General features: G+C 39.7%; 3 long non-coding RNA genes across 9 annotated transcripts in view; 2 read left to right on the top strand and 1 right to left on the bottom strand.

The window, feature by feature from the left end:
- LOC110124441 (uncharacterized) overlaps positions 1–24,150 on the top strand; it is a 233,423-nt gene that overhangs the window by 206,438 nt on the left and 2,835 nt on the right. For all 4 annotated transcript variants that reach the window (XR_011491245.1, XR_011491244.1, XR_011491246.1 and 1 more), the window contains 2 exons: positions 1,064–1,091; positions 3,410–3,531. This is a non-coding gene — a long non-coding RNA (uncharacterized lncRNA). The remainder of the gene's footprint in view (positions 1–1,063; positions 1,092–3,409; positions 3,532–24,150) is intronic.
- The window catches only part of LOC110124442 (uncharacterized), a 240,987-nt gene that overhangs the window by 62,520 nt on the left and 154,317 nt on the right, over positions 1–24,150 (bottom strand). Inside the window, exon 8 of one of the 4 annotated variants that reach the window (XR_011491249.1) lies at positions 19,729–21,862. The exons of the other annotated variants lie outside the window; for them this stretch is intronic. This is a non-coding gene — a long non-coding RNA (uncharacterized lncRNA). Of the gene's footprint in view, positions 1–19,728; positions 21,863–24,150 lie in introns of those variants that run through there. 4 annotated transcript variants of the gene reach the window in all.
- LOC139038272 (uncharacterized) lies at positions 15,113–22,319 on the top strand. Its single transcript, XR_011491251.1, has 2 exons — positions 15,113–19,734; positions 20,980–22,319. It is a non-coding gene; the product is annotated as an uncharacterized lncRNA (long non-coding RNA).

Consider the following 24,150-nt stretch of genomic DNA (forward strand, 5'->3'; position numbering starts at 1 on the left):
GGAGCAAGCGTCTTTTAATTTCATGGCTACAGTCACCATCTGCAGTGATTTTAGAGCCCCCCAAAATAAAGTCTCTGTTTCCAGAAACAGTGATTGTTTGCTGCTTTCATTCTATCATTTTCTTATATTAATATGAACTCATGGATATTTATTTTGTACTTTCAGTTATAATTCAAAGCTATTTATTTTGTCATTCGGATTATCCCAGTTTTGGCCATTAAGAGCTCTTTTATGTTGGTGCCTGTGTCTCTCTGACATACTTCCATCCTTGCAGGGTTTTTCATTTGTTTGAGCACTTCCTTACTTTCTGATGCTTCAAGATGTTCTGGGTTATTTTTATATATTTCCTGCCCAAGTCCTAGAATCAGCTATTTCTCCATAGAGCTCTCTTATCCTTTTTAGGAAAGGAAACCCAAAGAATCCTGAGAGAACTCATGAAGGATATGAGGCAGACAAGTGAGATGATCTGGTTAGATTTTAGAAAGATCACTTTTAGTTGGATAAGGCTGAGACTAAAAGCAGAGTGGCAAACTACTGCAGTGGTCCATGCAAAAAAAAAAAAAAGTGATGTCTTGAAGTATGCAAGCAGCAAAGTGAAGGACAGACACTTGGGGGCAGGTCAGTCAATGTTCCCAATGGAGTTATGGATAGTCTGAGTCCTGGGCCTCATCCTACACTGTCAAAAAGCACATGGAAATTTTCTGGATAGAGGAGAAGAATAATCAATAATAGTGATCACTAATGTTTATTGGGGATAACCTGGTGGCTCAAACGGTTGAGTCTACCTGCAAGGCGGGAGACCTGGGTTCAATCCCTGGGTCAGGAAGATCCCCTGCAGAAGGAAATGGCAACCCACTCCAGTATTCTTGCCTGGAAAATCCCACAGATGCAGGAGCCTGGCAGGCTATAGTCCATGGGGTCGTAGAGTCAGGCATGACTGAATGACTTCACTGAATGTTTATTGAGTATTTATTATATTCTAGGCACTGCTCTAAACACTTAACATGTAAGTTTAGTCCTCACAACAACTCTCTGTACTAATTATTATTTTCTCATCTTACAGGTGAGGAAATTGAGCATTAAGAGAATCGGTAAGTAGCCCCGCCATCTCAGTTGGTTAACAACAGACAGGCACACAAGTACAGGAATCCTGATCCCAGCCCTGTACTCTTCCACACAGTGCTAGAGTGCCTCTTGCTGAAAGATGTTTCAAATTTTGAGAGCTCCTTATGGCCAAAGCTGCATCTCAGCTGCCTGGACTGGCTGCTAAGATTTCTAATCCTGCTTCTGCCTGCAATGCTTCTGTTCCCTCTGATTCCTAGCTTATCCCTCAAAGCCAGCTTAGACTGATAGCCCATTGTGCTGACTTAATGCCTGCATCTATGCCTTCCCAAACCCAACTGCCATGTGACCTCACTTCTGAACTTTCAATTCCAAAGCCCTCAGTGAGCACCTGCTACCTGGCACTGTTTTAAGGTGCTGGGAATGAAGAGGGAGAGTCATTCTGTTCTCAAGGAGCTCATGGTGTGAGCATATGTGTATGAGTGTGTATGTATGTGTAAATTCAGTGTAATCTATAACTCTGCTTACAACCCAGGGATCAAACCCAGGTCTCCCGCATTGCAGGCAGATTCTTTACCAGCTGAGCCACCAGGGAAGCCTACTCCACTTACTCTTAACTATCTTTCAGCCTCTGGTACCAGTGCCCCAACGCTGAGCTGTCCGCTTTACTTTAGGCCATCCTCTGCCTCAGACTCTCAGCATCCAGGTCTGTTCCCAGGTTCAGACCCTTCTGTCTGTTGTGACTCTCTCTGCTTGTCTGTGGGCATCCCATCTGCTGATCTTTCTCTACCCACACCTCCATCACCAGAAGCCACGTGGGCAGCTTCCTCACTCTCCTGTTGTTAATGGGGTCAGCCTGGGGAACATCCCAGCCCAGCCCACCTTCCAGACTGCTCTGAGTCATGCTAATTTTGTTTCCAGAATTGTTTTTCATTCACAGTACTAGTGGAGCTTCAGACTCTCTTTTGCTCCAGAAGGAGTAGGAGGTGAATTAGGGATGATTAGCAGCCAGATATTTTCCATCACTCCTTTAAAACCCATCTGGATTTTTTCTACTTGACTATTTTCTGACGTGAGTCTGAGTCATTCTGCCACCAAATAGCAAGACCATTTAAATCATCTGCATTATTTATCCCATATTTGAAGTTTCAACATCCAGTTTATATACATTACTATCTCCCAAAGGGATACTGCCTACTTGGTTGTGGGAAACATCTTCTCTGGGTAGAACCTAGTGAAAACATCACTATGATTAGAATAGGGAGATCCTAGGTAACCCCTTGTGAAACTTCTCAAAAAGGATGCTAACAGCTGTTTCTCCATTCTCTCCAAAGATTCCAAAAATATTATACAGGCTAGTTATGTGGCATAATGCTCAGTTAAGTGACGCACTTAAGACTCACTGTTTTCTTCAACATCTTATTTCTAGTTTTTAAGGCATCCTGAATTTGTTTTTTTCAAGTCAGAAGCAAAGATTCCTCTTGGTCCTTTCCTTGGCCTTTCTACATTTTTGGAGAGGCAGACCTGGATCAAAGGCTATGATTGAGGGTAAAAGAAAGGAAGGGAAGGTAGAGAAATTTTTTTAATTATTTATTTTAATTGGAGGATAATTACTTATAATATTGTGATGGTTGTTGCCACACATCAACATGAATTGGCCACAGGTGCACATGTGTCCCCCCCATCCTGAACCCCACTCCCACCTCCCTCCCCACCATATCCCTCTGGATTGTCCCAGGGCAGCGGCTTTGGGTACCCTGCTTTATGGATCAAACTTGCACTGGTCATCTGTTTTACATATGGTAATTTACATGTTTCAATGCTATTCTCTCAAAACATCCCACCCTTGTCTTCTCCCACTGAGTCCAACAGTCTGTTCTTTACATCTGTATCTGCTTTACTGCCCTGCATGTACGACTGTTGGTGCCATCTTTCTAAATTCCATATATATGCGTTAATATACAGAATTTGTCTTTCTGTTTCTGACTCACGTCCCTCTATATAACAGGCTCCAGGTTCATCCACCTCATTAGAACTGACTCAAATGTGTTCTTTTCAAAGCTGAGTAATATTCTGTTGTGTGTATGTACCACAACTTCCTTATGCATTGACCGTCTTTTATACACAGGACTCTCCCTTTCCTTCCCAACAGGTTGCTCTCTCTCCAGGACAGTCTTCTTGGTCACACTCTTGTAATCCACTCTTAGAAGTTGTTTTGCAAAGTACTTGTAGCAAATAAATAGCAAAGTTGGAGAATAACTGAATTTTAGTGCCTAAGTATTCAAAGTTAAGTGTTCTGAAGATTCAAAGCTAAACCTAAAATAACATAGCTCTCAATCTCTTACAGAACAACTTGCTTTTCTGTGTGGGAAGGGAAGTGGAGGCGTTTCAACTGCGTGACAAGTAACCCACTGAATGGGTTGTCCTGTGCATCCTCTGCAGAGAAGCAACGAAGAATGACAGAGCGAGGTGAAAGCAGGGTCATCTTTTCCATGAGGAGCATCTGTTCTTCCTTCAGGGCCAGGGCTTTGTCAGTGGGTTGTGCCGACAGCAGTGAGGCAAGTCTTGGCCATGGGCAGTGGCCTCATTCACTTGTGCCCCTGTGTACAGGGTGGCAGCTGTTTGTGGCTTCCAGGGCCAGAACTCCTCTACACACCCCCACCCGAAAACTCAGAGCCATTGTAAGGTGAGAACAAGCAGGCCACCATGAAGTTCTGCTGTGCGGTGGACATTGAGTGGACAACCCCTCTTAGACATCAAAGGAGAGCTTGGAACAGCCGAGGCTGACCCCTTCTAACATCCCCTTTAGGCCACCTCCCACCTTGATTGAGTTCTGGGCCTCAGGTCCTTGACTGAGCTTCCCATTCTTTCATTGGTAAGCTTCTAATTAGGCCAGTGTTCACCAGGAGAGCTGAAGGCAGAGGCTGAGAGTGGGGAGGACAGTCAAAGGAGAGTATTTTGGCAGATGCCCGGCTCTTGTCCTGCATCTCTCAGGCAGCCTCAGGAGACCTGGGGTCAAGCACCTTCTGTTATTAGTTCTGGTCTCTGTGTCAGAAATCAATGTCAGGCAGTTGTCCTCCACACCTAGACCACTGCAGGCCCGTCAGCTAAGCTCTGCATTCCTGGGGAGTGAGCCATCAGAGGGCTCCTCAGGGTTGTGGGAAGGATGTGAAGCCAGTTCTTCTATCTTGCTTGCCTTCACTACTTAAAGTGCATTTTCGCACAGCCTGAAAAGGATCGGGTTGCTCCCTTCTCTGTGTCCAGTTGGTTGCATCTGATCTACTAGGTCAACATAGCCTCTAGCAGGAATCAAACTGTATTCAGAAAGAGTTGTTGCTTAAAGAGAGACGGAGTGGTAGGATCAGGTGCAGCAGGGAAGTGCACTGAGGAAGAGGCTTTCATGTGGTGTGATTCAAGGCCTTGCACAGGCCCTGAAATTCCCATCATCTTAACTCCATGGTATTGGCATTCCAGCTTCCTGAAGGCAGCTCACACTGTAGCATGGATACTATATATATGTAATGATGATCATAAACATCTTTAAGCACTTTAAGGTTTAAGAAATGCATTTAAATCATTGCATTTCTTTGGGATGGTCCCAGATGAGTCAGACTTCAGCTGAAATTGTGTTGGTGGTTCTGGATAAAACTCACCATCCCAGTGTTCCTCTCACAGCTATTGGGTTGGCCAAAAAGCTTGTTTGGGTTTTTCCATAAGATGTTACAGAAAAACCTGAACCAATTTTTTGGCCAACATAATATTTCCCTGAATGGTTTGTAAGAAAGAGCCTATCCGAAGAGAGCCTTTACTATCAAGGTCTCTGAGAGGCAGGGTAGGGGACATAGGCTGGGATGCTAGGAAAAATGTGAGCTGTCCCCAGCCTGACCCGCCAAACTCACCTCCCTGATGGAAGAGATCAGTGGTGCAAAGTCACTAAAGAGAGCTATTTTTCTAGAGGGTAAGATCGGGAACCCAAGCAGAGCTCTTTGGGATCCAAATGACTTACTTTGGCACAGAAATGTGAAGGAGGGAGCTGTCAGCCTACTTGTTCTTGGAATATGGCACCACTGCAATAAGTCAGCCAGAGGTATAGGAACTGCAGCATTCTTTGGCAGCTCAGTCTGATGTTTTCAGTAACTTGGGGAAGCAACCCCTAGCCCAGCCAGAAAGAAACATTCTCACATAGGTGGAAGGCATTGTAATATGCCGGGAAGACAGGAGGAGCTGGCTTTGAGCAAATATGTGATGCTTCAGAGACCCCAGAAGTGACTTTTTGATGATGGCCATTCTGACTGGTGTGAGGTGATACCTCATTATAGCTTTGATTTGCATTTCTCTAATAATTAGTGATGTTGAGCATCTCTTCATGTACCTTTTAGCCATCTCTGTGTCTTCTTTAGGGCTTCTCGGGTGGTGCTAGTTGTAAAGAACCCACCTGCCAAAGCAGGCAATGCAGAAGAAGGGAGTTTGATCCCTGGGTTGGGAAGATCCCCTGGAGGAAGGCAAAAACCCACTCCAGTATTCTTGCCTGAAGAATCCCATGGACAGAGGAGCCTGGCAGACTATAGCCCATAGAGTCACAAAGAGATGGACATGACTGAAGCAACTTAGCACACATACACACACACATGTCTTCTTTGGAGAAATGTCTGTTTAGATCATCTGCCATTTTTTATTGGGGTGTTTTTGTTGATATTGAGCTATATGAGCTGTTTGTATATTTTAGAGATTGATCCCTTCTCAGTTGCATCATTTGCAAATACTTTCTCCCATTCTGTTGGTTGTCTTTTCATTTTGTTTATGGTTTCCTATGCCATGCAGAAGTCTTCAAGTTTAATTAAGTCCCATTTGTTTACTTTTGTTGTCATTTCCATTACTCTAGAAGATTGCTCAAAGAAGACATTGCTGTAATTTATTTCAAACAGTGTCCTGCCTATATTTTCCTCTGGAAGTTTTATAATATCCCAGTTTTACATTTAAGTCTTCAATCCATGTTGAGTTTACGTTTATGTATGGTGTTAGAGAATGTTCTAATTTCATTCTTTTACACACGGCTGTCCAGCTTTCCCAGCACCACTTGTTTTTTAAATCAGAGGAAAACTGCTTTACAATGTTGTGTTGGTTTCTACTGTACAACTATGCGAATCAGTCATAATATATATATATATATATAAATATATAAATATATATATATATATAAATACATATATCATCCTTCCCTCTTGAGCCTCGTTGCTCTCCGGCCATCCCATCCACTAGGTCACCACAGAGCATCAGGCTGGGCTCCCTGTGTTAATACAGCAGCTTCCCACAGCTGTCTGTTTTATGCATGACACTGTATATATGTCAGTGCTGCTTTCTCAGTTAATCCCACCCTCTCTTTCCCCCACTGTGACCACAAGTACATTTTCTATGTCTGTGTTGCCATTCCTTCCCTGCAAATAGGTCCATCAGTACCAATTTTCTAGATTCCACATATATGCATTAATACACGATGTTTGTCTTTCTGACTTATTTCACTCTGTATAACAGGCTCTAGGTTTATTCATAACAAGTGATTCAAATTAATTCCTTTTTATGGCTGAGTAATATTTCATTGTATATATGTAGTACATCTTCTTTATCCATTCATCTGTTGATGGACATCTAGATTGCTTCCATGTCCTGGCTATTGTAAATTGTGCTACAATGAACATTTGGGTTCATGCGTCTTTCTGAATTGTGGTTTACTCAGGGTATATGCCTGGTAGTCAGATTGTTGGTCATATGGTAGATTTATTCCTAGTTTTTTAAGGAACTTCCATACTGTTTTCCATAATGCTGTATCAGCTTACATTCCAGCCAACAGTGCAGGAGGGTTTCCTTTTCTCCACATCCTCTCCAGCATGAACTGTTTGTAGATTTTTTGATGATGACCACTCTGATTGGTGTGATGTGATACCTCTCTGTGGTTTTGATTTGCGTTTCTCTAATAATGAGCGATACTGAACACCTTTTCGTGTGTTTATTGGCCATCGGTATGTCTTCTTTGGAGAAATGTCTGCTTATCAGCACCACTTATTGAAGAGGTTGTTTTCTCTCCATAGCATAGTCTTGCCTCCTTTGTCATGTATTAATAGACGATAAGTGCATAGGTTTATCTCTGGGCATTCTGTCCTGTTTCATTGATATATGTTTCTATTTCTGTGCCAGTTCCATACTATTTTGATGACTGTAGCTTTGTAGTATAGTCTGAAATCAGGGAGCCTTATTCCTCCAGCTCTGTTTTTCTTTCCCAATAGTGCTTTAGCTCCTCAGGGCCTTTTCTGTTTCCATAAAATTAAAAAACTTTTTCAATTCTAGTTCTGTGAAAAATGCCACTGGTAATTTTATATAAATGGCATTGAATTGTAGATTGCCTTGGGCAGCATGGTCATTTAGACAATATCAGTTCTTCCAATCCAAGAACACATCTTTCCTGTCATCTTGGATTTCTTACATCAGAATTTCTTTCATCTGCACTTTTCAGAGTACAGGTTTTTTGCCTCCTTAGGTAGGTTTATTCCTAAGCATTTCTTCTAGGTATGGGATTGTTTACTTAATTTCTCTTGATTGTTTGTTGTTAGTGTCTAGAAATTCAACACATTTCTGTATATTAAATTTTTATCCTGCAATTTTGCTGAATTCAGAGATGAGCTGTAGCAGTTTTCTGGTAGCATCTTTAGGATTTTCTATGTGTAGTACCATGTCATTTGCAAATAGTCTGTTTTACTTCTTTTCCAATTTAGATCACTTTTATTTCTTTTTATACTCAATAAAAGTGGTAAGAGTGGACATCCTTGCCTTGTTCCTAATCTTAGAGGACATGCTTTCAGTTTTTCACATTGAGTATGATGAGTGGATTTGTCATATATGGCCTTTAGTAAGTTAAGGTAGGTTCTCCCTATTCCACTTTCTGGAGAGTTTTTTTTTTTTTAATCATAAATGGATGTTATATTTCATCAAAAAACTTTTTCTGCATCTATCGAGGTGATCACACTGCTTTTATCCTTCTGTTTGTTAATGTGGTATATCAAACTGATTGATTTGTGGATAATGAAAATCCTTGCATCCCTGGGATAAATCCCACTTGATCATGATGTATAATCCTTTTAATATATGGTTGTATTCAGTTTGTTAGTATTTTATTGAGGATTTTTGCATCTACATTCATCAGTGATATTGGCCTATAGTTTTCTTTTTTGTGGTATCTTTCTCTGGTTTTGGTATCCGGGTGATAGTGGCCTCATAGAATGAGTTTGGAAGTGCTTTTTCCTCTGCAACTTTTTGGAAGAGTTTCAGAAAAATAGGTGTTAACTCTTCTCTAAATGTTTGATGGAATTCACCTGTGATGCCATCTGGTCCTGGACTTTTGTTTGTTGGGAGTTTTTAAATCACAAATTCAATTTCAGTACTTGTAACTGGTCTGCTCATATTTTTTATTTCTTCTTGGTTCATTCTTGGGAAATTCTCCCTTTTTAAGAATTTTTCCATTTCTTCTAGGTTGCCCATTTTATCAACATATAGTGGCTTGTAGTAGTCTATTATGATCCTTTGTATTTCTGTGGTGTCAATTGTAACCTCTCCTTTTTCATTTCTAATTATACTGATTTGGGCCCTTTCCCTTTTTTCTTGATGATCTGGGGGGTAGAGGGTTATGAATTTTTTTTCCCCCAAAGAACTAGCTTTTCATTTCATTGATCTTTTCTATTGTTTTCTTTGTCTTTATTTCTGCTCTATCTTTATGATTTCTTTCCTTCTACCAACTTTGTGTGTTGTTTGTTCTTTTTTCTCCAACTGCTTCAGGTTTAAGGTTAGGTTGTCTATTTCAGATTTTTCTTGTTTTCTCAGACAATCATGTATCACTATAAAGCTCCCTCTTAGAACTGCTTTTTATGCATTCCATAGGTTTTTTTTCCGTGTTTTTGCTTTCATTTGTCTCTAGGTATTTTTTAAATTTCCTCCTTGATTTCCTCTGTGATTCATCTGGGTTGTTTCATAGCATATTATTTAGCCTCTTTTGTCTTTAGACACGTGTACCTGTTTTTGGTGGGTTCTAGTGTCTTCCTGTCAATAGTTGTTCAACAGCTAGTTGCAATTTGAGTGCTCTCACAGATCAGTGCATGTCCTTCCACCCTGCCATCTTGAACCAATTTCTCAGTCTCTTTAATTGATAGTTATTCAATAGTTAGCTATGATTTTGGAGTGCTCATGAGAGGAGGTAAGTTCAAGGTCCTTCTATTCTACCATCTTGTCTCTGTCTCAATATCATGTACCTTCTGAGGTGATTGAGGAAGACTCTTCACCTTTGTGGTATTCTTGCCACAAACCTATAACTCTAATCAAATCATGAGAAAACATCAGATAAACACAAACTGAAAGGCATTCTACAAAATCACTGAAGGGTAGTCTTTAAACTGGAAGGTCATTAAAAACAACCATAAGAAAAGAATAAGAAGCTGTCACAGATGGAGGAGACAGAAAAACCATATGACTAAATGTAATGTGGTATCCCATACTGGCTTCTGCAACAGAAAAAGAACATTAGTTGAAACACTGGTGAAATCTAAATAAAGCTGCATTTTAGTAAATAGTATTATACCAATATTAATGTCTTAGTTTTGACAATGTTCTGTGGTAAGATGTTAACATTAGAGAAAATTGAGTGAAGAATAGACAGGAACACCATCTTCTATCATTGCAACTTTTCTGTAAATCTAAATTGAAAGCCAAAAATTTGAAAAATGACCAGGAACCCAGGGTAGAAGGAGAACTAGATAATACACACAATGTGTAAATAAACAGGGAATAATGGAAAGTTGGATGAGACAACTGGCATTCCACAAAAGTTTCATTCCTCTAGACAGTTATCTAGATCATCTTGGGTCATCTGGATTTTGGATGCACTGTCACAGTAAAGGTAAATAGGAGTTACAGTGGTCTGTGGAGGAAGAGTAGGCTTCAGAGATTCCATCTAAAGTTTGGTTTGAGGGAGATATGTTCACCTCTGTACTGGGGAATTGAGTTTAAAAGTGTTTTCTTTCTTTGGAAAGTCTTAGAAGACCAATATAAGATAAATTGTTTAATGAATTAATGATGTCTCCTTTTTATTTGCCATTTTATATAAGTATAAACCCACCAACCATATTGACATTTTATCTGCCTCCAACACCTTGAGGCTTTGTGATCAAAGAGGCTTGGCTTCACATTTTTGGAAGGCATTTTACTCTGGGACTGTGCCAGCAGTACAGAGAAATCTAAGAGCTTTCCCATCCATTTTTAAAATGTGACAGTCACCTGTACTTTTTGGTTGGGACCAGGGCTAGTCTTTCAAGTACATGGAGGTAGTAGCTAAAAGATAATACAAGTCCTCTCTACCCAAGGCTGATCTAGTACTTTAAAGTCCCCAATTAGCAGTTTTAGGGACTTCTTTTTTATGTTCAGCTTCTCTCTTCTGTTAGGCACAGCTTGCCTTTTATGTTAAGAATACCAACGTCTGCATCTTTTTTTTCTTACTGGAGGATAATTGCTTTACAATATTGTGTTGGCCTCTGCCTCTGCATCTTTTCCTCTATATAACATTTGAGGATGGTGGGTATCATATATTGGGTTCCCTAGAAAACAGAGTCCCTCAGATTTGCATGCTGGAGGTTTATTGAGGATAACTCTTGGTCTCAACAGCTGAAAAGGGTAAAGCAGTATTCAGCAGAGGGAGAAGTTGAACTGTGATGCAGTTGCAACAGAGATCTCAGACAAATCCTATCAGTAATGCTGGAGCTGAGATGGCACTTTATATGTGAATGGGTTGAGGAAAGAGAGGGGCTTCATCTCACAACTAGTTATTGGATATGATATAGTCCAGGCAGTGGTATAAACTTGGGTAAAGTAACTCCCTTTAATAGAGGGAAATTCCTAGGGAGGGACTTGGGCATGAGCTGTCACCAACTAACATCCCCAACAGTTAGAAAAATAAGTTCGTTAATCCTCAAAGGGGCTCTGTAAGGCATATCAGTATAGTCTTCCCTTTTCACTATCTGAATCCCCCTCCAAATGGGATAGGCCCATCCGGAAACAGGTTCTCAGGATTTGGGGAGATCTTCACGGGAAAAGTTATAGTGTTAAGGTGGTAGAATGAACTGAAGTCCTACTACTGCAGCTGGTCTCAGAGCTTTAGCTGTACTCTACCCACAGTTAGTTGCTTCTCTGTTGGTCTTGGTGAGTAAGGTGGAAGGGCCAGGTAGTCGTCATCTCTGTGTGTCCTGAGACACTGGTCACCATGCCTATCTCAGGCCATGGCTGTTGCCTGAGTCCACTTGTGAAGATTGGTCACAGGAATAGCAGATTTTCGAGTGCATCACTGGGGTACCAAAGTATTCCCTGCCCCCACTGTAAAACCTCCCTAAGACCTAGGTCAGTTACTGCAGGATAGTGACTCCTTTCCTTGTCTGTTGGTTTACTGACATAAGGAGCCCAAAATGACTGGGCAGTAGTGGCAGCTTAAAAATTTATGTGAGAGTTGGACTACAAAGAAAGCTGAGGCCCGAAGAATTGATGCTTCTGAACTGTTGTGTTGGAGAAGACTCTTGAGAGTCCCTTGGACTGCAAGCAGGTCCAACCAGTCCATCCTAAAGATCAGTCCTGGGTGTTCATTGGAAGGACTGATGTTGAAGCTGAAATTCCAATAGTTTGGCCACCTGATGCGAAGAACTGACTCATTGGAAAAGACCCTGATGCTGGGAAAGATTGAGGGCAGGAGGAGATGGGGACAACAGAGGATGAGATGGTTGGATGGCATCACTGACTCAATGGACATGAGTTTGGGTAAACTCCAGTAGTTGGTGATGGACAGGGAGGCCTGCTGTGCTGCGGTTCATGGGGTCACAAAGAGTCAGACATGACTGAGCAACTGAACTGAACAAATTTAGTAAGATTCTAATTGTGTTTTCTGGTGGAAATACTACATTTGGAACAAGCACCTTTAGACCTACAGAGTCAAGAGCTGTAGGGGTGAATAACAGAAATTCCCCAGGTCACTGGAAGTGATGCTACTCTCAATTTTACGTTCTTGGACATATTCATGGGGAAACATATGTCGTCAACTTAGGATGTATATTGTATGCTGAATGACATCCTATTCTTACATTTTCTCCAAACTGGCACCTCAGCTGCCTCATCCAAAGATTGTTCTAGAAGCCCAGCAGCTTGTAGATGATAAAGCATATGAAAAAACTAGTAAATCCTATGGTCATGTGCATACTGTTGCATCTCCTTTGTGGAAAAGTGGTTCTCCTGATCTGATGTGACATTCTATGCAATCCTGTACTGGTGGATCAGACACTCTATAAGGCAAACCCATATTCAGAATATGTGCCAAGTTCAATCAAGACAAATAATTACCCCTTCTAAGGTATAAGTTTAGTTCAGTTGCTCAGTCATGTCTGACTCTTTGCGACCCCATGGAATGCAGCACGCAAGGCTTGCCTATCCATCACCAACTCCCGGAGCTTGCACAAACTCATGTCCATTGAGCTGGTGATGCCATCCAGCCATCTCATCCTCTGTCATCCCCTTCTCCTCCTAAGTTATCACACTCTATCTTCAAATGATAGTATACCACTCATGTGTAGTATTTTTATAGTACAGTATAAAAATCTTTCAGCAGTATGTTTCCATTTCTCCCTTCCAGACTATTGTACTATTGTTATACACTTAACTTCTACATATAAGCTGTACCCTACAGAATTATTTTTGTTTAAGCAATCAATTTTGTTTTCCAGAAAGCTAAATAATACATGAACATCTATATTTACTCATTCACTTTTCATTTCCCAAACCTCTCAATTCCAAATTGATTACTAATATCATTTTACTTCTGCCTTAAGAATTTTCTTCTGCATTTCTTATTAATGTAGAGCTCCTGTTAATAAATTATTTCAGCTTCTGTATATCTGAAAGTATTTTGTCTTTATTTTTGATAATTATCTTTGCTAGGTTATGAATTTAAGGTTTAAAAATTTAGGGTCTTTTCTTTCAAACAATTTAAAATGTTGCTCCATTGTCTTTTGCTTGCATTGTTTCGAGCAAGAAATCTGGTGACATGCCTATCTTTGTTCTGCTCTATATGTCTTTTTTTCTGTCTGCTTTTAAGACTTTCTCTTTATCCCTAGTTTGAAGCAATTTGATTATAATGTGCCTTGGAGAGGTTTTCTTGATGTTTTTTGTACTTGGGATTTGTTGGGCTTCTTGTGTCTGTGTATTTAAAGTATTCATCAAATTTGGAAATGTTTTGCTCACTAGTTTTTCTGTTATATCCCTCACTAAAGTGTCATTAATCCCATCCAGTGTATTTTCAACTCAGACATTGCAGGAGTTCTATTTGTATCTTCTTTTTATCTTTCATGTTACTACTTAACATCGTCAGTTTTTCTCTAGCATTTTTCTAGGTTTCATATCATTTGTTTCTTGTCTGTTAGCAACCACCATCCTTCATTCTTTGCTATCAAATGTCTTGAAAAAATCACTGTTTCATTTGTGTACTCTGGTTTTTCAGGTTTTCTGTTCGTTTGTTTTCAGATGGGAAAGTAAATTTCGTCCCTGCTACTTCATGTTGGCAGTAAATTGAAATTCCTTCTAGGTCCTTCTGAAAATCTCAAGTCTCAAGTCTCTTTTAAATGTAAATTTTCTCATAAAGAGTGATCCATTAAATTCCAGGCCCTTCAAGTTAGATACTTATGGTCATCCACCTAATACTTGCTATCCCCTTTTCCTTGCTGACAGAGCCTTGATTTTGTTTGGGTAGGAATGTTCCAAGCCTCAGGGAATCCAATAGTTTGTTCTATGTCATGGGGAAAAAAATCTCTTCTATTCTTTGTCAGTGAAACTGTAGGCATTAGACTCAGTCTACTGTGGAATTTCTGGGAAATATTTTCTCACAAACCAAACACAGAGCTAGAGATCGAACAAAACCCTTTTTCTATTACCGCTTCATGCTGTTTTCTGAAGATTTTGAGAGAATTTGATGCTTGAGTATGTGTCAAGTAGTTTGCACTTATGTGGCAACAATCTAGGGTAATAATGTCAAACACAATAAGGAAGAACAGGAGAACTGTAGACAGGCCATCCCTACCCTAAAGCATATAACCTTACTTGGCCTCGCTTACCTTAAAACTTCCTATTAAGTGACACAGTACACAGTCCTAGCGTTTAAGCCATTGTTTTCCAGGCTTTATGTGATTTGCAGCCAAATACATCTTAATCAAGTCCTTCTTTAACCATGGCTCAGTTTTTCAGATTTATCTGATTATTTTCCTCCAGCATGGAAAAGATGATGATCTGGGAATGAAGGTCACTATCAGAGACAGTGCAATCTCAATGGCAAACCACCTACTTCACAATTTGTTAAAGGAGTGGCACTATTTTAGTCATGCCTGTAGTCAAAGGGCCCTGCAGATTCTGCCCCTTAGAGTAATTTCATAGACAATGGCTATGCAGAAGTTGTGCTGATAGGGAACTTGATGGCAATGTCCCCAGAAGGAGAGCTGCACTGATGCTTAAATGGAATACTAACTTCCACTGACTGTGATCCACAAGAAGAAAAAAAAGCTCGACCCAAAGTTACTTGAAATAATATATATTAATACAGTTCCATCATAAATAATACATACTGTTAATATGGCTTTCAATAATGTATAATTCTAGATTTGCATAATAAATAATACATAAATATGTAATCATCCAGTGAAGTCACATGAAATTAGTAGTCATGAAGGAAACTTAAGCTATTAACATGCTATGAGAGGAAAGTTTTGCAAGTGGCTTGCAGGGCCTTAATCAGTGCTGCTGCATAATGTCTTAGCTGAGAGAAAAAAGTATTAATAACTGGTAACAGTCTTTTCACTGTAGAGTCAATAAAGGGTTTCCAAGCTCTATAAAGACACGGCTATTTTTTATTTAATTTTAATTTTATATTGGAGAACAGTTAATTTACAATATTGTGTTAGCTCCCAGGTATACAGACTCAGTTATATATATATATATATACACATTCTTTTTCAGATTATTTTTCCATATAGGTTATTACAAACTATTGAGTGCAGTTCCCTATGCTATACTACAGGAACTTATCTATTTTATATATAGTAGTGTGTGTATGTAAATCCTAAACTCCTAATTTACCCTACCTCACCACATTTCCCCTTTGGTACCATAAAATTGTTTTTGAAGTCTGTGGGTCTGTTTCTGTTTTTGTAAATAAGTTCATTTATATCATTATTTTTTTAATATTTTTAAGATTCCACATATGTGTGATAGCATATGATATTTGTCTTTGCCTACCTAACTGCACTTAGTATGGTAATCTCTACATCCTTCCATGTTGTTGCAAATGGCATTATTTCATTCTTTTTAATAGTTGAGTAATATTCCATTGTAGGTATGTCCCATAACCTTATCCATTCCCTTGTTGATGGACATTTAGGTTGCTTCCATGTCTTAGCTATTGTAAATAGTGCTGCAATTAACAATGGGGTGCATGTATCTTTTGGAATTGTGGTTTTCTCCAGATATATGCCCAAGAGTAGGGTTTCATGATCATATGGTAGCTCTATTTTTAGTTTTTTATGCAGTATATTCTTCTGTATAGTGTCTGTCCAATTTACATTCTCACCAATGGAGTAGGAGGGTACCATTTTCTCCACACCCTCTCCAGCATTTATTGCTTATAGATTGTTTTTTGATGATGGTTATTCTGACTGGTGTGAGATGATACCTCATTGCAATTTTGACTTGCATGTGTCTAATAATTGGTGATGTTGAGCATCTTTTCATGAGCATTTTGGCCTCTGTTTGTCCTCTTTGGAGAAATGTCTGTTTAGATATTCCATCCATTTTTTGATTTGGTTCTTGGGGTTTTTTTTAATATTGAGCTGCATGAGCTGTTTGTATATTTTGGAGATTAATCTCTTGTACTTCACTTCATTTGCAAATATTTTCTCTCATTCTGTGGGCTTTTTGTCTTATGGTTTCATTTGCTCTGGAAAAGCTTTTAAGTTTAATTATATACCATTTGTTTATTTTTGTTTTCATTACTCTAGGAGGTGGATCAAAAAGATCTTGCTATGATTTATGTCAGAGAGTGTCCTACCTATGTTTGCCTCTAGGTGTTTTATAATATCTAGTCTTACATTTAGGGCTTTCATCCCTTTTGAATGTATTTTTGTGATGGTTACTGAATGTTCCAATTTCATTCTTTTACATATAATTGTCCAGTTTTCCCAGCATCACTTATTGAAGAAACTGTCTTTTCTCCATTGTATATTTTTGCCTTATTTGTCATATAATAGATGACCAGAGATCAAATTGCCAACATTCATTGGATCATAGAAAAAGCAAGAGAATTTTTTAGAAAATCAACTTCTGCTTCATTGACTACACTAAAGTCTTTGACTATGTGGCTCACAACAAACTGTGGAAAGCTTGAGATGGGAATATCAGGTTACCTTACCAGTCTCCTGAGAAGCCTATATGCAGGAAAAGAAGATACAGTTAGAACCAGACATAGAACAATGGACTTGTTTGATTGGAAAAGGAATACATCAAGGTTGTATATTGTCACCCTGATTATTTAACTTAGAGTTGTTGTTCAGTTGTGTCTGACTCTGTGACCCCATGGACTGCAGCACACCAGACTTGCCTGTCCTTCATCAACTCCTGGAGTTTACTCAAACTCATGTCCATCAAGTTAGTGATGCCATCCAACCATCTCATCCTCTGTCATTCCTTCATCCCTTCTCCTCCTGCCTCCAATATTTCCCAGCATCAGGGTCTTTTCCAATGAGTCAGTTCTTCACATCAGGTGACCAAAGTATTGGTGTTTCAGCTTCAGCATCCGTCCTTCCAATGAATATTCAGGACTGATTTCCTTTAGGATAGATTGGTTGGATCTCCTTGTTGTCCAAGGGACTCTCAAGAGTCTTCTCTAACACCACAGTTCAAAAGCATCAATTCTTCAGCACTGAGCCTTCTTTATGGTCCAACTTACACATCCATACATGACTACTGCAAAAACCATACCTTTGATTAGATGGACCTTTGTCAGTAAGTAATGTCTCTGCTTTTTAATATGCAGTCTAGGTTTGTCATAGCTCTTCTTCCAAGGAGCAAGCATCTTTTAATTTCATGGCTACAGTCACCATCTACAGTGATTTTGGAGCCCAAGAAAAGAAAGCCTGTCACTGTTTCCATTGTTTCCCCATCTATTTTGCCATGAAGTGATGGGACCAGATACTATGATCTTAGTTTTTTTAATGTTGAATTTTAAGCCAGCTTTTTCATTCTCTTTTTTCACCTTCATCAAGAGACTCTTTAGTTCCTCTTCTCTTTCTGTCATAAGGGTGATGTCATCTGTATATCTGAAGTTATTGATATTTCTCCCTGCAATCTTGATTCTAGCCTGTACTTCATCTAGCCTGGCATTTCACATGATGTACTCTGCATATAAGTTAAATAAGCGGGGTGACAATATACAGCTTTGACATGTTCCTTTCCCAATTAGGAATCAGTCCATTGTTTGATATCTGGTTATAACGGTTGCTTCTTGACCTGTCTATAGGTTTCTCAGGAGGCAAGTAAGGTGGTCTGATATTCTCATCTCTTTAAGAATTTTCCACAGTTTGTTGTGATCCACACATAGGCTTTAGTGTAGTCAATGAAGCAAAAGTAGATGTTTTTCTGGAATTCTCTTGCTTTTTCTATGATCCAACAAATGTTGGCAATTTGATCTCTGGTTCCTCTGCCTTTCCTAAATCCAACTTGTACATCTGGAAGGTCTTGGTTCATACACAGCTGAAGCCTAGCTTAGAGAATTTTGAGCATTGCTTTGCTAGCTTGTGAGATGAGTACAATTGTGTGGTGGTTTGAACATTCTTTGGCACTGACTTTCTTTGGGACTGGAATGAAAACTGACCTTTTCCAGTTCTGTGGCCAACGCATTATGCGAAATGCTGGGCTGGATGACTCACAATCTGGAATCAAGATTGCTGGGTGAAATATCAAGAACCTCAGATATGCAGATGACTCCACTCTAATGGCAGAAAGCAAAGAGGAACTAAAGAGCCTCTTGATGAGGGTAAAAAAGAGGAGAGTGAAAAAGCTGACTTAAAATTCAACACTTAAAAAACTAAGATCATGGCATCTGATTCCATCACTTCATGTCAAATAGATGGGGAAAAAGTGGAAGCAGTGACAGATATTTTATTTTCATAGGCTCCAAAATCACTGCAGACAGTGACTGCAGCCATAAAATTAAAAAATGCTTGCTCCTTGGAAGAAAAGCTATAACAAACCTAGACAGCATATTAAAAAGCAGATACATCATGTTGCTGACAAAACTCCATATAGATAAAGCTATGGTTTTTCCAGTAGTCTCTACAGATGTGAGAGTTGAACCATAAAAAAGGTTGAGTGCCAAAGAATTGATGCTTTTGAAATGTGGTACTGGAGAAGGCTCTTGAGAGTCCCTTGGACAGCAAGGAGATCCAACCAGTCAATCCTAAAGGAAATCAACCTTGAATATTCATAGGAAGGACTGATGCTAAAGCTGAAGCTCCAATCCTTTGGCCACCTGTTGCAAAGAGCTGATTCATTAGAAAAGACCCTGATGCTGGGAGAGATTGATGGCAGGAAGCAAAGGGGTCAACAGAGGATGAGATGGTTGGATAGCATCTTTGACTCAATGGAAATGAGTCTGAGCGAACTCTGGAGATAGTGATGGACAGAGAAGCCTGGAGTGCTGCAGTTCACTGGGTTGCAAAGAGTTGGACACAAATTAGTGATCGAACAAGGTGGTCACAGGTGCATGGGAGTTATTTCTTAGCTTTCTGTCCTGTTTCACTGATGTATAGTTCTGTTTTTGTACCATACTATTTTGATGACTGCAGTATAGTCTGAAGTCAGGGAGTCTGATTCGTCCGACTTCATTTTTCTCTCTTGGTATTGCTTTGGTTCTTTGGGGTGTTTTGTGTTTCCATACAATATTTTTTTCTCTTTTTCTAATTCTGTGAAAAAATGCCATTGGTAATTTGATAGGGATTGATTTGAATCTGTAGATTACTTTGGGTAGTATAGTCATTCTGACAACATTGATTCGTCCAGTCCAAGAACATGGTAAATCTTTCTATTTGTGTCATCTTCAAGTTCTTTCATCTAATTCTTATAGTTTTCAGAATACAGGTCTTTCATATCCTTAGCTAGGTTTATTCCCAGATATTTTATGCTTTTTGATGCAATGGTAATTGGGACTGTTGCCTTAATATCTGATCTTTTGGTTTCAGTGTATAGAAATGTAAGAAATTTCAGTGTATAATTTTACTGAATTAACTGATGAACTCTAGTAGTTTTCTGGTAGCATCTTTGGGATTTTCTGTGTATAGTATCATGTCATCTGCAAGTAGCAACAGTCTTCCTTCTTTATTTCCAATTGGGATTACTTTTTTTTCTCTGTTTGCCATGGCTAGGACTTCCCAACTATGTTGAATGAAACTGGTGAGATTGGACATCCTTGTCTCTTTCCTGATTTAAGAAGAAATGCTTTTAGCTTTTCACATTGAGGATGATGCTAGCTGTGGTTTTTTCATATACAGCCTTCATCATATTGAGGTAGGTTCCCTCTATGTGCATTTTCCGGAAAATTTGTTGTCATAAATAGGAGTTGAATTTTGTCAATATATCTTTTTCTGCATCTTTTGAGATGATCATATGGTTTTTATCTTTCAGTTTGTTGATGTGGTGTATCACACTGATTTGTGGATATTTAAGAATTCTTGCATCCCTGGGGAAAATCCCACGTTATCATAGTATTTGATCCTTTTATTATATTGTTTGCTAATAGATTCAATTTGCTAGTATTCTGTTGAGGATTTTTATGTCTGTGTTCATCAGTGATATTGTCCTGTAATATCAGGGCAAAGATACTACAAAGAAAGTTTTCTTTTTTTGTAGTATCTTTGTCTGATTTTGGTACCAGGGTGATGATGGTCTCATAGAATGAATTATTTAGCAATTGCACAACAATTTTTATTTATAGAGCACTTTACAATTATCTGCTTATTAAATCTTATGACAGTTTTTTTTCCTTCCTGTGCAGTTCTTTGGAGAATTTCACAAAGACTGGTTTTGACTCTTCTCTAAATGTTTGATAGGCTTCACCTTGTGAAGCCATCTGCTTTTGGACTTTGTTGGAAGATTTTTAATCACAGTTTAAGTTTCAGTACTTTTGATTGGTCTGTTCATATTTTCTATTTCTTCTTGGTTCAGTCTTTGAAAGCTATATCTTTCTAAGAATTTGTCCAGTTCTTCTAGGTTGTCCATTTTATAGTCATATAATGGCTTGTAGTAGTCTCTTATGGCCCTTTGTATTTGAGATACCAATATTTTTAAGTCTCAAATCTATCATTGCTTAAAAGACTATTTATTGAAGAGTTTCCTAAAAACAAGGCAATGAAAAGCATTGTCAACAACTCTATCAACCCTTCCATTTCTCCAAGGACTCACTTGTGTTATTTTATTTAATAGTAATCCTAATACTCTGTGAGATGGACACCATTATCTTCATTCTGCAGTGGGGAACACTGGGTGGGAGAAGTGACTTGCCTAAGGTCACACCGCCAATTAATGGCAGGGAAGGTTTACATGTCTTCTGAAACCAAAGGCTGGGGTTTTCCTTTCCTTCCTCTCTCTCATTTTTAGTGTAGCTTTTTTTCTGTGCATTAGGATCTGGACATTTTATAATTCAGATTCAGCAGACCTTTCAAGAATTTTTAACAGTGTACTGAACATCTCATGTGGACCATGTCATTTGTCCCTACAATAATCCTTTTGGGTACTTCTGTCTTCATCTTACAGATTAGGAAACTGAGGCTTAAAAAAATGAAATGAGTTACCTCAGAGTGCGAAAAAAAAAGCTGGGTCCTGTGACTCCAAACCATAGCACACAGCATCTCTAGTGACATGTGAGGAAAGGTACTTCCTGCCAGGCTCTGCCCTTTTCTGAAGAGCACACTCAAGACTACTGCCTGGTGAAACTGGATGGCTTTCTTCTAGAATAGGAAAGGTAATGTTCTGGGAATGGAGGTTGATGTCAGGAGATTTAGCATGACTGGGGCAAACTTTATACTTCCCACATTTTCAAAGGGCTGGCATTCTGACACACATCAGGTACATTAGTAGTCAAGTCTGTTCACGATCACTAAAGAATTTATGCTTTTGAACTGTGGTGTTAGAGAAGACCCTTGAGAGTCCCGTGGACAGCAAGGAGATCCAACCAGTCCATCCTAAAGAAGATCAGTCCTAAATATTCATTGGAAGGACTGATGCTGAAGCTGAAACTCCAATACTTTGGCCGCCTGATGTGAAGAGCTGACTCATTTGAAAAGACACTGATGCTGGGAAAGATTGGAGGCAGGAGGAGAAGGGATGAAGGAATGACAGAGGATGAGATGGTTGGATGGCATCACTGACTCAATGGACATGAGTATGAGTAAACTCCAGGAGATGGTGATGCACAGGGAGGCCTGGTGTGCTGCAGTCCATGGGGTCTCAAAGAGTTGGACACGACCGAGTGACTGAACTGGACTGTTCACAATACTTCACAAACACTCAAATTCTTGAGTCCCTCATGTTCCACTCCTCTACAGTTTATAGTTGCTTAAAAGTCCCCAGTCCTCTGGCAATAGCATTCTTGGAAATTGTGCTTTGAGTTCAGTTCTTCCGGGAAAGACATAACCTACTGAAGAGGTATAGAAAGGAGTTGAAACTTTAAATGTTGAGCTTACCCAGGAGAGTAAATACAAACCGCTTCCATCTTTCAGGGTGAATTATAGCTTATCAAGCACATGTTAAAACTTTAAGCCTTTTTTTCCTTAAGTAAGAATAAATCTAAGTTGACTATTCCAGCATATGTATTTGTTTTCCCTACACTGTCTATAAACCATGTCCAAGGTGAGTATTTATAAGCCTGAGCAAAAACTAGACAAACAATTCTGAGAATAAGTGACAACTATAACAGTTCATGATAAGACAGTCACAACAAAGGAAATGCTATGCATTAAGTGATTTTTCTTGCAAATCCTTTATACATGTGTCAGGCTGTGTGCTGGCGGAATGAAAGAGAATAAATCAAAGAGAATACCCGTGTGAGAAAGGGTTTTTAGCAAATGCTGTCTTGCATGCATAAATCAAATAAATAGTGATTAAAAAAATGAAAAGAACAGGATAGATTTCTATGGAATTTTACACAATGAAATTATTTAGCAGTTGCACAACAATTTATATTTATAGAGCACTTTACAATTATTTGCTCATTAAATCTTATGACATTTCTGGCAAGTAGGTCCATACCATTAGTTTAATTTTATAACCAAGGTAACTGAAGCAGGGAATTTTCAAGGTTGCACAACCAGGTGTGAGCAGGAGCTACTTTGGAACTCTTGCTCTCACAATCTTGAGTTGCATTTCTGGGTAGAGGTTAAGCTGCCTCTTAGCTTCCTCCTTGATGCAAGACAGTTTGGGGTGGGGGTGGGGCACCTACCTGAGCATTTGGAGATAGGTGTTAAAGGCAACAGTTCTTGGAAGTTAATCTAGAAGTGCCAGTGGTAGGTATTGGCTTTAGCATTTCATTTGGAATGTGGACCCATCAGCATGTTGATACACGTGTATACAGTGCAAATCCACACCTGTAATACAGCCTAGTTTGAGAATAATGGTTAAGTCCAAAGCTATAGTTCTCAGCCCAGGCTGTAATACTTGGGGGGGAAGGGGGGTATTAAAAATAAACTGATAAACCAGTGCCCCAGGATCAATTAAATCTGAATCTCTGAGGTTGGGGCTTGGACAAGGATAGCTTCAAAGAGCAACCAGGTTTTTCTAATACGTAATCAGAGTAGAGAACCACTGATACAAAGACACCCCCAGATTTGCTGCTCGTGGTTGGGCAGGTTGCTCCCTGCATGAGGATACCTAATGGAGGGGCCAGTAAAGACTGAATCAGCTCACACACAGGGTGCCCTACCTTGGAAGTGGCATTTTTTCTCAAAAAGAGAGTCACCTTTTGTCTAATTACCACAAAGGGAGCCCTGAGTCATTCCCCTATTCTTGGATATGCATCTTTGCATATCCTACATATTTTGTTTTCAGCTTTTTTCAATGCATTCAGTAAAATTACGCCAAACATCTACTGCATGCTGGGCACTCAGTATACATGGGAATACACAACAAAGCCATCACAAGCCTGTCCCTATGGAGCCCACAGTCTGTTGGGGAAGACAAGTGACTGAACAGGGAGTTAATACAACACAAGGACTGCTCCAACAGCATGCATGCAGGACGCTGGGGAGGATACCAGAAGGGCACGCCACCCAGACCTGGGACACAAGGGGACCTCATGATGGAGATGGTATAAAAGGGAAGGGGTAGCATTCAAGACTGAGTGGCCGCATCTGAAGAAACCTGGGCTCAAGAGAGGCTGAAGACTACTAAGGAACTGGCAATAGTTTGGCCCATTCACCCAGAGGATGGAGGGAAGAAAAGCTGGAGGAAGAGCTGGGGAGTGCAGTGAGTTCTCCCAATCTTCCAACAGCGGGGTTGGCCACTTGCAAGCTTAATCTTTTGTGCTCTGCCCCTCAGTCCTACCTTCCTCTTTCTATCCTCTCTCCTTCCCTGCCATCTTCTGTCCATATACACAGTCCTTTATTAGGGCAGAAAATACCCACACAACTTGTTCCCTACTCCCTGGTACTGGAAAGAATTGGAAAGCTCGGAAGCAGGCAAAAGAACAAACAAACACGGGGACACAGATGTCACTGGTTCACTTGGCACCGCCTGGCAAAACAGCACAATTGGTGCAACTCTTTCCTTGCTCACCACTCTTTTTATTTGATGTGCCTGGTCCTAAGCTGACAGTCAACAGTACCATCCTAATCCCTGGGACTGGTGGGAGTGGTGTGGAGTTGGGGGATGGGGTGTTATAAATGAGACAAGATTGGGCATGAACTCATGAAACTACTGAAGCTGGGTGAT

This window comes from Odocoileus virginianus, chromosome 14, assembly GCF_023699985.2.
Source record: "Odocoileus virginianus isolate 20LAN1187 ecotype Illinois chromosome 14, Ovbor_1.2, whole genome shotgun sequence".
In the NCBI taxonomy this organism is placed as follows: domain Eukaryota; kingdom Metazoa; phylum Chordata; class Mammalia; order Artiodactyla; family Cervidae; genus Odocoileus; species Odocoileus virginianus.